The sequence below is a fragment of the Crocuta crocuta genome, unplaced genomic scaffold, assembly GCF_008692635.1.
Source record: "Crocuta crocuta isolate KB4526 unplaced genomic scaffold, BGI_CrCroc_1.0 scaffold113, whole genome shotgun sequence".
In the NCBI taxonomy this organism is placed as follows: Eukaryota; Metazoa; Chordata; class Mammalia; order Carnivora; family Hyaenidae; genus Crocuta; species Crocuta crocuta.
In genome coordinates, this window is record NW_027530368.1 from 1409517 (window position 1) to 1417533 (window position 8017).

Below are 8017 nucleotides of genomic sequence, written 5' to 3' on the forward strand. Positions count from 1 at the left end.
GTGCTTTCTGTGTGTTGTTGGGAGTGGGACTTGGGCCTTTCAGCCCAAGTGGGAGTGGAGGAGAAGGGATGCTAAGGAGGCTTTGGCTGTGCCAAGTTTGAGAGACTGGTAGAATGTCCATGTGCAGTACGTTACTGTGAACAAAGGGAAAGGGCCAGGCCAAGGGCTTGGCACCTAAGTTCATTCTTCAGTTAGGAGAGCTAGGACTTAGGCGTAGCTGCCCTTCCTCCCTGTCTCTCAACCAGTTCCTCCTGACAGTAGAGGGACCTTTCCAAATGCAGACTGGGCCATGTTATTCCTTGCTTTCAATCCTGAAATAGTTCTTCCAACTAAAATTTAAAATTAGATAAAGCCCTGAAACAGTTTCTCTAAGTATCTAGAGTATAAAGTTTGAATTCACTAGAATAGCACACCTACTAGAAGAGGCCACCTATGATTTGGGTCCTGCCCACCTCTCTAGCCTCTTGTGGGGCTATTGTCCACATGTGCCTTGTGGTCTAGCCTTAGTGGGTCCCTGCAGTTTCTTTGCCGCCCTGTGCTGTCTCAGGCTCCTTTCCAGAATGCTAGACCCCTCCTTCCCTCGGCTCCACCTCCCTGCCCCCACCCCACCTCAACTGACATCCTGTTCATTTATTAAGACTGCTCTGGCATTGCCACCTTAGGAAATCTCCAATTCCTGTGGCCTGTTAGGTGCTCCTCTTCTGGACAGAGCAGAGAATATGGACATTTTTTTTTCCAGATGTGCTTGGATTTAGTTGCTTTGTTGCTTGGCAGGGTTTCTAACCTTTGGTCTACTTTCTGAACCACAGCATGGAAAGAATGATACCTTACAGGGTTGCTCTGAAGGCTAAATGAGATAATGCACGCAGGCTTCCAGCATTGTGCCTGGTACACCGCAGGCTGTCTTCTCTTCCCCAGTACATGCACCTGCAACACTGCTTTATGTCAGGAAGCATCTCTTTCCACTGAAATCACTAGTTAGCCCATCTGTCACTCACTTTAGACAGACTGAGAGTTCCAACGAGATGTCTTTTATTTCTGCATCCCCCCAAACACAGGAGAAGAGCACGTGTTTGGGGAAGAGAACTGTGAGTTTCATTTTGAAAATGAGTTTGAGGTGCTTGTGAGAATGACTGAGTGCAGATGGCTATTGACAGTCAGAGCCAGCTGGGTCTGGAGCTTAGGGAAGTCTAGGTTGGAGATAACAGGTTGGGGAAAGAGCTGTGTCAGTGGTGGTTGGAGATTTGGATGAGATGTATTGTTTTAGTTAAGGTTCCTCAGAAAACCGAGCCAGAGGCAAAACTGAAGTGCTAGTGCTTATGGCAGCTGCAATCGTAAAGCACTGACATGGAGGGAGAACAGGCAGGGAAGCTAGGTAGGGAAGGAGAAGAAATGAAGCATGTTTTCATGAGTTGGCCACTGCTTCACAAAGACACAGCTAGCCCCTTGCCCGTGTGTGCTGTCTCTAGATAGACTATTGAGAAACACCGTGCCTAGCTGGAAAGTTCCATTGGGGTTGATGGAGGGATGGAAAGCAGATTTACCTGCTCTTCCTTCTGTCTTATTTCATTGCTCCAAGTTTTCCTTCCCTCATTTTCTGGGACTGCATTACTTGGCCACCAGGAAGGCTGGATCCATCCAAGTATTGAAATAGTGAGGTGAGCAGAAAGGCACTGGCCCAAAGGACTTGGTCAAGGCAGAGCAAGCAGTTGAAGGACTGGAAATCAGGTGAGGCTGCAAGTCACCTGAAAAGAGTGTCCAGGGCAGGGGGAGGTCAGAACCCAGGGTAGTCCTAAGTGTTGCAGAGCCTGCAGTGGAGCCCAAGGGAGCATCCATTGGAGAGAGGCCCCCAAAGGAAGTGTCACAAGACCAAGGAGGTGAGGTAGTCAACAGGCTCTGACACAGCTCAGAGGTCCTGTGGGCTGCATTCTGGAAAGTAGCACCTGACTCTCAGATGCCTGGTGAGCTGACCAGAGCAGCCTCGGTGGGATAGAGGAGGCAGAAACTGGTGTGCTGTGGCAAGAAAGGGGAGAGCAGCATGTGTGCACTGTGTCCCAGTGTTTTTTTTTTTTGTTTTTTTTTTAAATTTTTTTAATGTTTTATTTATTTCTAGGAGAGAGAGAGAGAGACAGCGTGAGCAGGGGAGGGTCAGAGAGAGAGGGAGTCACAGATTGAAACAGGCTCCAGGCTCTGAGCCGGCAGTCAGCACAGAGCCTGACGCGGGGCTCGAACCCACGAACCGCGAGATCATGACCTAAGCGAAAGTCGGACGCTTAACCGACTAAGCCACCCAGGCGCCCCTCACTGTGTCCCAGTGTTTAATCGTGGAAGCTGACGCAAGCTCAGATGGTAATCAGAGCTGCTCATGGGGCCCAAGAAGTGTTTGGAAACTGGGATGTGATGATGGGTTAGAGAAGCCTAGTGAAGTACTCTGTACCAAGGATGGAGCACAGCATGGGACCAGTCTGCTTTGATCCATCCCCTCAACTACCAGTTGTGCCATGAGAACCAGGCAGACTGGCTGGTGATTGGTAGGGGCAGGGTATGAACAGTCTCAGTTTTGTCTCTTTTTGGGGTTTTTGGGCAGATTCCCAGGGTCAACGTCAATTTCCCAACATGGCAGCAGCTTTGTGAAGTAAGAATAAGGCTCATATCCCAGCTCTTTCTCTTACAAGCTGTGTGAATTTGAGCAAGTTGCTTAAGCTCTTGTCTTAAGTTTCTGTATCTGTACCAAGGCTAATCACACCTTCCTCAGGTGGTATTCCTTCCACAGGTAATCTCCAGAGGAAGATTAAATGAGATACCATGCCTGATATAGATACTCAATAAAAAAGGATATTTGGGAGAGGCTGAAACTGAATAAATGAAATACAAGCAGCTATTATCCCAAGACATACATTTATGACACAATCATATTTTGGGTCCCCAGGGATAGGCAGTCCTTGGTGCTCAGCTTTCAGCTTGTTTTCATGGTCTGTTACCATCTTATTTTCTACCATCCAGGTACTGTTTCCTCCTCTTAACAGGCCAGGACTGAGGGAGAGTCAAAGGTTTGTGGCATTCTCCCTCCCCCACCCCAATTTGAATTTGCTTGCTTTGTTCGCATTTTCCGTGCTACCCCACGGTGGGGTGCAGGGATGGAGGCAGTACAGAGACCCCTGGCTAATGCTAGGAAACGTGCAAGGCCCCCGAGCCAGTTCTGCCCTACCTGGCCTTGGAGCTGAAAGTGAACCAAGAGTACATGTGTTCCACAGCCCCAGGTGCCCAGCTGGGGAAGCTTCATAGGATGGAATACCTTGACCCCTGTCTCCAGGCCCAGGGCACCTGGAGAACATAGGATCTGAGGGTGAGGGTTCCTCCTGTCTCCCTGTGGGTGTTGGGATCCATGTAGCTCTCTATGTATATTGAGAAACATGTCATTCATCCAGGCTTCTTTCATCTTTATGACATGTGCCAGCTGAAACAGGCACTACCACTCCTAGGGACAGATGGCCGCTACTGCTGAGGTGCTCAAAGGGGTGGCCTGGGATGTTTGGCCTCCCTTCCTCTCTGGAAGCCTGGGGAGTTTGGGAGTGAGACCTGGACTGGTCTTGCTTAAAAAACTGGTGTCAGTGTAAATAGATGTCTGTCACTCTGTGTTTTGTTACTTTTTATTATGGGAAATTTTAACATTCAAATGACAGTAGGGTATAATAAATCTCCATTTGCCTATATATTTACCATTTCGTGACCATTCTTATTTCCTGTATACCCTTTCATTTTTCTTTCCCCCCAGATTATTTTGAAGCAAACCCCAGGCATCATCTTACCATTTCATTTCAAAGTATTTTAGTATCCCTAAAAGATAGTTCTCTTAAAAAAAGAAAACTACAATACCATTATCACGCCCAAAAAGTATACTTCATCAAATATCCAGTGTTCAAATTTCCCTGATTTTATCATAAATGTTTTGTTTTACAGTCTATATATTTGGGTAAGGTTCAAGGGAAAGACAACACACTACAATAGTTGTCTCTTGAGTCTCTTATTCTAAATTACCATTATTGGACCAATATAACATGCTTTATATGTATATAAAACTATTTTTAATGTGTCAGCATTTTATACACATATTATCATCTTGAGAATACAAAGAACATAACATGGAGGAAGACTGAGAACATAGGTTCCCAGTATTTAGTCACTAATGATTATGGAGAGTTTCCTTTTAGTGTTTTTCTTTTTTTATTTTGAGAGAGAGAGCAAGTGAGCGTTTGAGTTGGAGTGGGGCGGAGAGAATCCCAAGCAGGCTCTGCGCTGTCAGCACAGAGCCCAACACGGGACTCCATGTTCTAAGCTGAAATCAAAAACCAGATGCCCAACTGACTTAGCCACCTAGGGTGCCCCTGTTTTCTATTTAAAATGTTAACTTAAAGATGTCCTGCCATGCCTCTGCAAGCATAGAGCTCTGGAGGTGGAGTACAATGAAGACAAAATGGACCCAAAGTTAGGAAGAGATAAAGAAGGGAAGTCAAGGGAGAATAGATACTGAAGCTAAATATGAGGATTTCCTCCATTCAGATTGCAAGCCTCAGTCTTCACCTGGGATGCTGGAGCAAAATACCATAGACGGGGTGGCTTGTCAGCCACCAACATTGATCTCTCACAGTTCTGGAGGCTGGGAGTCTGAGATCAGGGTGCCGGCAGGGTGGGGTTCTGGAGAGGGTGCTCTTCTGGCTGCAGGCAGCTGACTTCTCAGATCCTCACACAGCAGAAAGTAAGTTCTCTGGCCCCTTAGAAGGGCACTGGTCCTGTTCATGAGGCTCCACACTCATGACCTAATCACCCCCCCATAGACCCCACCCTCCAAATACCACCACATTAAGGATTAGATATCAGCACAGATTTTGCAGGACATATTTAGTCTATAATAGCATCCAAATAATGCTAAGAAAAGCAATTATATCCTCTTATTTCTGCCTCAGATTGCCCATTAATTAACCAAATTGATCGGGCCCATTCACCTGAGAAGAAACACCTTCCTCACAGCACTGTACATGGAAAGGGGGGCAGAGGGAAGGAAAAGTGGGACAGCAACCTGCTTTTGAGGTTCTCTAGGTGTTGGTACTAGCCTTTGCTTTGGGAAGCCTGTCAGTTAGCTGGAGCTATGGCCCTTCAATTTTATAAATGATGCTGTAACACATTTCTACTGAAGAACTGCAAGATTCACCAAAAAATGTTAACAGAAAGGGATCAGATACCCAGGCAGCATAGCAATGTGGGTATTGATCGCAAGCTAAGTGCTTTCAAACTCTCTGCTCCACAGGTTAGGTTAGAAATTCTAAACCCATGACTTTTGATTGAACATGGGGCAAATACCAAGTGAAGCTTTGCTTCACATGCTCCAACAGGATGGAGCTACAAGAAAACAAACACTTCTGTAGAAAATAACTGAGAAGCCCCTTGAACTCCCTTTAACCAAGCCATACTTACTGCCCAAAGATGATGATGTGCTTTTCAACCAACAGAAGAGGATAGTGGAGATGCCATTGACACAACCTTTTACCATAGGAAGGGACATGTGAACGCACGAGAAGGTGATGGAGCTCCAGTCAACACTGGATGCAGTGAAGAAGGGTACAGAACAGCGCCCAGGAAAGAAGTCTCCATCCCCATCCCTGCCCAAATTCTGGATTTATAAGCACTCAGGTCATTCTATCCACTTTCAGAGAATTGGCTTAGGGGAGAAGGAAATGTAAGGATTTTTGTGCCCTGAAATTGCTAAATAGGACTTCACAAAGAGGCACATGAGGGTCTGAGATGACTGAAAGAAATTGAATTTAAAAGGTGGAGAATTTTATAAACATTTAAGGCCACTTCTCCTTGGCCTGATGAGCCGTTCACAGTAAGCCACAGGTATGGTAACTCCCACTATTCTCGCCTTGATGGTGAGCAGGAGGTGGTAGACACATAGCAAGTACCACAGCAAGTATGTCATCAAATGACATAAACCAGCTTGTAATGGTAAAGTTAAGAAAAAGACTGTCTAGTAGTTTTAGTTCTGGGACAGAGAGGGGTTTCCAATTTAAAGATTTTTGTCTCCAGAGTCATGGGTCATTTTTTTCCCCATATTTTATTACTGGTATTAATGGGTTAAGAAAGTAGAATTTTCCCAATTACTGATTCATACTGTTTATAAACTGCACACAAAATGCTCAGTTTCACAAATAGTAACATTCACTGATCTCTTTAAATGCAATTTCAATCCTTTAAGTTAAGCATAATAATAATTTAATAGCTAACCACATACAAAATATGTGTATCCTGAACTACAGGAAGTTGAGGAAGTGGTTTCCATAGCCATATTTGATTTTAACAGGTACACATTTCTGCAATTAACAAATACTAACAAATATATTAAAACATTACCCCAAATACTTATTCTGCCATCAGCTTTTTTAGCAATTCCATTCCAACTACTACTAAAAGCATGTATTTTAGAAGCTTTAATCTGGTCTACGGCCATACTACCCTGAACGCGCCTGATCTCATCTGATCTCGGAAGCTAAGCAGGGTCGGGCCTGGTTAGTACTTGGGTGCGAGAAGCTTTAATCTGATCCAGGAAAATGAGTTCTACAACTTGACAAATATCATGTCTAAGACCCAAAGCTTTTAAGTCAAAAAAGCCTTCCAACACAAGCATTCATGTGAAATTTAGTTTCTCCCCCAAATCACTTGCTATCTAAAGAATATGGAAGAAAATTATTTTTTTTGAAAGTTTATTATTTTGAGAGAGAACATGGGTGTGAGTCAGGGAGGGGAGGGAGAGAGAGACAGAGAGAGAGAGAATCCCAAGCAGTCTCCACACCTAGTGCATTAGATACTCAACCAACTGAGTCACCCAGGTGTCTCTGAAGGAAATTATCTATTAAGACAGAGAAACATCCTTAGAAAGACTATATTCCCATATCATCCACTTAAGAGAAACACAAACCAGTTCACTATCTTTTTAAAAATTTTTATTTAAATTCCAGTCAGATATTAGTTGCAGGAGTACAATATAGTGATTCAACAGTTCACTATCCTTAAAAACTGTTAGATTACTGTTGTCTACAAACTTGAAAATACATGAAACATATTTCAAGTATCACAGGGTAAAGACGACGTTTAGATTTCACATATTAAATAGCTGTAGTAGGAGTAGCTGGTTAAATAGTTACGTATTTATATATAATAACATTATAGTAATAGTAAGGGCTCAGTCAGTCCAGTGTCTGGTTTCAGCTTAGGTCATGATCTCAAGGTTTGTGAGTTCGAGAACCACACTGGGCTCTCTGCTGTCAGCACAGAGCCTGCTTCAGATCCTCTGTTCTCCACTCCCCCCCGCCACCGTCTCCCCCTTGCTTGTGCTTTCTCTATCTCTATAAAAAATAAATTACTTAAAAAATAAAAATAAATAGCTATAGTATAGCTTACAATGACCCAAAGACACCTAATAAAGTACTATTTCATCATTTAGCTAGTCAAAAGTCAGAAGGAACTGTGTGGTTTGCAAGATAATTTAACGTTTGTGTGGTCATTAAAACCCAATAAGTAATCCAAGTATAGTATTATCAAATCAGGCAATTAAAATCTCAAATATCACTCTAAAATTTAAAACATGAAAATTTTGTGTTTCTCCATCTTTCAATTACACGAACCTTACTGTACAAAATATTCAGTTATTATACATGGTTTTCCCACAAGATAGTGAAGCTTCAGAAACTACAAAAAGTGTCAAGATTCATAGTAGGCTTTGTCAAATTCTTTTCCAGCTCATTTCAATTCTTTATTCACAGTAATCACTAATAGCCTTAGCAAACTTCCCTAGGTCTTTACAAATCAAAAAGATGAAATCCTTAACTTGTACTTGACTTTGTCTTTCGTTTGACACTGCTTTGTGCGTCATTTCAGGATGAACTCTATGACAAGGTCTTCAAGAATATCCACTGTCTCAGTGTAAGTATTCTGATCATTCAGAGTCCCTGGGTGACTCAGT